This window comes from Hipposideros armiger, unplaced genomic scaffold, assembly GCF_001890085.2.
Source record: "Hipposideros armiger isolate ML-2016 unplaced genomic scaffold, ASM189008v1 scaffold_1781, whole genome shotgun sequence".
Taxonomy (NCBI): domain Eukaryota; kingdom Metazoa; phylum Chordata; class Mammalia; order Chiroptera; family Hipposideridae; genus Hipposideros; species Hipposideros armiger.
In genome coordinates, this window is record NW_017733131.1 from 58,128 (window position 1) to 63,730 (window position 5,603).

Here is a 5,603-nt window from a genome sequence, read left to right on the forward strand (position 1 = left end):
TTTTTCATTGGCACTGGAAAGTTACATCCAGGCTGGTGTCCTTGTCACTAAATTAGAGGGTATATTTTTAGATGAACTAGAAATTATCTCATTACAGAAGCAGGCTGGGGATCAAATCTCAAATGTGGGGCAGGACAGAATGTGACCCAGGATAGAAAATCCTTGAAGTTTGGAGCACTGAGGAAACAAGAATCCAATTTTAGTAGCGGATTCTCTGTTGTGGGACAGGAATAAGGAAGAACTACCTGCTGGTAGAACTTCTCCCAGCTTTTCAGCTAGACAGGCAGCTCACCTAGGAAAGCTGTTTCAGAGAACATCATCCAGGCATTGGAATGGCACTCCTAGATTCAGACACCCATCCTTCCAGCGAAATGAGAAGGAACTAGACCCCACAGATATGGTGGAGATGCACACCATTCACACAAAGAAGATAACTGTCAAGAACACCTCAGGAACTTCAGCTGGATTTAGTGCACCAGCCTTTGAAATATCCTGGTAGAGTTGGCCCAGCAGCAATTTATGGACATGTTTGCTGGGCTGAAAATAGCAGGGCTCATAATAATTTCTGTTTCCCAGCTGTAAATGCTACGGGTGTGGACCATGCCTGAGGCACGCCACTCTGGCTGGTCACAGGAGTGAGATGCATTTGGTGGTTTCCACAGAGCCACCAACAGAGTGTGTTGGTCACACATCATCCAGTGTGAGAATGCCCAGGCTCACATTTCCTGATTTCTCCTCGCGCTGGGACAGCAAAGGCTACTGCTATCAAAAGTGTGGTTTGTCTCCTGGAGAGCCCAGTAAAATGTGACCACTTCAATTCCACAGGAAACATGACAGAGCGATTTTAGAGCCCAAGAGTTTTGTAGATTTTAACCAATGATTGCTTTCTTATTCCTCATTTTGTAATTCCTATCATAATGATAAGGGTTATGATTGAAGACATAGTGCTACTGTATTTCGGGCTCTTCATGGTGAAAATTTAATTACGAACAATGATCTTATAAGGAAGAATTTGGTAGCATAATCGTGACTAGGTGTAGAAGCATAAGGATGTATTCTTGTTACCTCCTCAAAAAAATAACAAAGACTATTTCACCATTGTTGGAAAGTGAACCGAGTGTAATAAAATCAATTGTATATAGAATTTTTGTTTCCCAAAGTTACATAAGATTTCAAGAAAAAATTTCTGATGTCCTAAACTAGGAGCAACTGTCATGCATGTTCCGGGATTCAAATTAGTAGAGTGTATGCCCCCATTTTCCAAGTGATATGGTTCTGATTTGTTTAATACGTCATATCTTCATTTGTACAAAGAAAGCTGTCTGGCTGCCGCAGGTGTGCTCCTACATCCCATAGGAGCTGACCTCAGTCTGGGAGACCCTGGAGAGTCTCCCTCAAGGAGTCTGGACACCTGGTTCCCCTTCCCCCTTGGCAGGTTCCTAACACGTGTCCCCACACCAGCTCTTTTCTGAGCCAGACTAAGAGAATCAGTTGTTAGAGGGTGAGGATGCCTAGCACTCCCTCTGTCCCAACCCAGGTTTATCAGGCCCCTCTTTCCAAGGAAAAGGGAGAGGTCAAGGCTGAGGGGGCCTTTCGCTGACTTAAGTCACACACTATACACTCTCCAAGGCCCACATTATACAGAAAACACGTCATAGACAAGAGGGAAGGTGTGAAAACCATCCAGAAGCACCTCCTTCCAAATAAAATCTCACAATGGAAACCTAAGTACTTTAAGAATGAAACCTATTTTTTTTTTCCATCAGGAAACTATCTTTCTGGCTGGATCTGTTAGGCTCAGAAACACATGCCCCAGATCAGATTGTGCTTTTGCTCTAAGGCAATACCTAAACTTCCTGACCTTCAGAAGGTCATACACGTCTTTGGAATACAGAGCCTATTTTATCTGACAAAGAAGTACTCCCAGCAGGTGCTGTGTATTTCTTTTCCACTCATTTCAGTTAAGGTGCAGCTTGGCTCATGTTGGGATGCTGTGTGTTCAGAACAGCCAAAGGATTACAGGTTAGTGAAGTTTTGTTTGTTTGTTTAACTAACTGGAATGTTTTCAGGGACAAATTGTTCGAATTACACTGAACAAAACATCCAGGTAAAAATTAATGACCTGTTAGAATTGGTGTGCATTATTCTCTAAGGTAATTGAAACCTATTTAATTGAGTTATGTCATGAAATATTTACTCCACTAACAGCCAATCCTCATCTCATGTCACCTTATAAGATGTATGTTTTCTACCTCTGAGTAACAACAAAAACCTAATGCTGAAAATTTTCAAGAGTCAACTTAAGAGAGGTGCTGATACAAAGTTTTTCGAAATGGTTTTGGGGTCTCCCAAGCAAAAGTGTTTTAAGATGACTATAATATATACCTAACCACACACACACACATACACACACATAACCCTGATGTCTTAGCTAATTTCAAGATTAATGAAAAATTGTTTCAAGTATTTTCTAAGTCATAAACAGTGGCTAATGGGAAAATTCATTTATTGGATCAGAAGTACACATATTAACCCTCTCTGTTAAGGTCCCTTGTTCTGCCTGGGGAGTGGGGCAGAGTGACGTGGCTGTTTGCTGAGACTTGTGTTCTAGAGCAGAGCTGTCCAATATAATGCAAGTTATAGATGTAATTTTAATTTTCTTTTAAAAAATATTTTATTGGGGAATTCGGGGAAGGAACAGCGTTGGGGAATCGGGAAGGGGAACAGACAAGTTGCTGTCCTTTTGTTCTCAGTCTAGTTGTGGAGGACATCACTTCACTGGCCTATGTTGGTATTATCATTGTGCTCTTACCAGGTGAGGCAGTCACTCGCTGGCCATTGGATGGCTGCTCACGGTGGCTCATGGCAGCTCACGCCAGCTGCCGGCCACTCATGGTAGCTTATGGCAGCCCACTGCAGCCCCACTGCAGCCTCGGCGACTCATAGCAGCCCAGTTCCAGGTCGAGCTGTTGTTCAACATCTTAGCTCTAGAGGACGCAGCATCACTGGCCCCCATATGGGATCTGAACCGGCAGCCCTGCTGCTCAGAGATTGTGCTTTCAAGCCAACTCTTAACCAACAAGCCACTCAGCTGGTCCTTTAATTTTCTTTTAGCCACATTTATAACGTAAAAAAAATAATAAATAAATAAAATAAAATAATTTTAATGTTACACTTAACCCAATATATCAAAAATATTACCATTTCAACAAGTAATCAGGATAAAATTTATTCTAGCCAGTTCAAATGCTCATCACCCATGTATAACCAGGGGGCACCATACTGAACAGCTACGCCTAGGACATCTGTACAGATTCCATGTGTGCCTGGCAAAAACCTGTATTCTCAAACCACTGGGTACAGGGTTCCATTCCTGTCCATTAGTTCAAGCTTGTTGGTGGTCTTGTTCAAATTTCCCATAGCTTTGTAGTTTTTTGTCTACTTGATTAACACGTTAAGCGCCATGTCAGTCACCAGTGACTGACACTATACTTTCCGTTTGGACTGCGTCAGTCACTGGTGACTGATGATATACAATTTAAAAAATTATATTCTTCTATTAGGGAAACTAATTTCACTTGAATCACTTTCACACGTTTCTTCTACTGACATTGTCACTGCTACCGGGAAAGAAAAAATTTTTAAACTGCACTGGAACACGAACCACAGACAACTGACCGAAGAGAAAGCATATTGGTGAAATCGGATATCGCAGACTAAACGGAAAGGAAGAGAAAACGTGTTAATTACAGAGAGATGTATTCAAATGTCACAGTGCTTCTGGAACGTGTTGATCTCTTGTCATCCTGTTAACTTCAATTTTATTTCTTTTGAGACTATGCTGTTAGGTGCATTCAGGTTTAGAATTGTTTTGTCATCCTGGACATTCCTTTCTCATTTGTTTCAATTAGCAATAATCATGCCTTGAATAAACCTCATTGGCTACGATACTGCCACTGTGCAAAGCTTCCTTTCTCATTTGTGATGACACTCTTTATTACTAGTGCTTTTTGACTGAAAATCTACTTTGGTGACCAATGTGACTAAACTTAGGTTTCTTTGGGTTATTTTTCTGGTATACTTTTTCCCACTCTTTNTATCTTTTTGTTTTCCGATGGTCTTAGGCGACCCCTGTGAAAGGGTCGTTCAACCCCCAAAGGGGTCGCGACCCACAGGTTGAGAACCGCTGCCCTAGTGGCTTCCACAGACGGTATCTCCCTCCGCTGCAGTCTGAACATCCTGGATTGTGACTATCTGTGTCAACCTCCCCCAACAGAGTAGGAGCTCGCGGAGAGCAGGGTTCAGGGTTAACTCATCTCTGGGTCCCTGGCATTTTCCAGCACAGGAGGTCCTAGAAATGGAGAGTGAATGAATAAATGAATGAATGAATGAGTACAGATAGATGATATGCTCCACCTGACAAACTCCTATTCATCCTTCAAGAGCCATCACATGTGCTTCTTGTCTTCTCCAAGTCCTTCACTCTCGTCGTCACTGTCTGGGCTCTCCTGGTTCCTGGTATCTCTGCTATCACAGCTCTGGTCACCAGAACTGAAATGATCTGCGTCCAGGGCTCTCTCCCTTACCAGCCTTGGGCACGACTCGTCTCTGGGTCCCCAGCATCATCCACAACAAAGTCTGAGCATTCACTTATGTATTCATCTATAGTTACTAAGTTCCCACATTGTGCCAGCCATGATGGTGTGAACCAAAAAAACAGCCAAAAACAAAATCAACAACAACCTCTGCCCACACGAAACTTACATTCTGGTGAAGAAAGGAAAGAAAATAGATAATTTCAGATAGTAGTAAAAACCTATAAATGAAAGATAGAGGAGGAAAGGGAGTAGAGAGTAAAGAAACAGAGGGACGTTATTTCTGCTAGGGTGGTTGGGGAGTGAACATTTATACCGAGCCCTGGAGAAGCCAGCTGAGGGAAATGTTTCTGGCGGAGGGAACACAGCAAGTGTAAAGGCCCTGAGATAGGCAAGGGGGGAATACTGGAAATAGTGGTAAGAAAAGTGGTCACAGTGGCAGCAAAGCTGGATCAGAAAGGGTCTTCTGGGTTACCCCGAGTGAGTAGGAGAGTGATGCGATCTGACCCACATATTTAAGACTGCTCTGAGCGGTGGTTCTCAACTGGAGAAGATTGTGTCCTCCGATCCCAAGAACATCTGCCAACATCTAGACATTTTTGTTACAACTGGTAGTGAGAAGTGTTGCTGGCATCTGGTGGGTTGAACATCCTACAATGTACAAACCAGCCCACACACACCCCACCAAACCAAAGGATGTGCTGAGGTTGAGAAACTGCTCTACAGGCAATGTGGTTCTTTACCAATGGAGAGCGCCTCCGTCTCTGTCTCTCCCTTCCCTTCTCCTTCCGCCTTCCTCCTCCCTCTCTTTCTCTCTCTCTCCAAAGAAACTTCTTGGCCTTGAGGCCTGAAGTGGTGTCAACATTGCTCCTGAAGAAGGGTGGGGAGGACTCTGAATTCCTGCTCTTCCAAAGATCCATTAAAGACAGGGACCGATTCATGGACCCTAGAGCTTTCCCTCTGGCTGTAGCATGAAGAACGGAATCCTGGGATTTCTTCCTGTGCTTC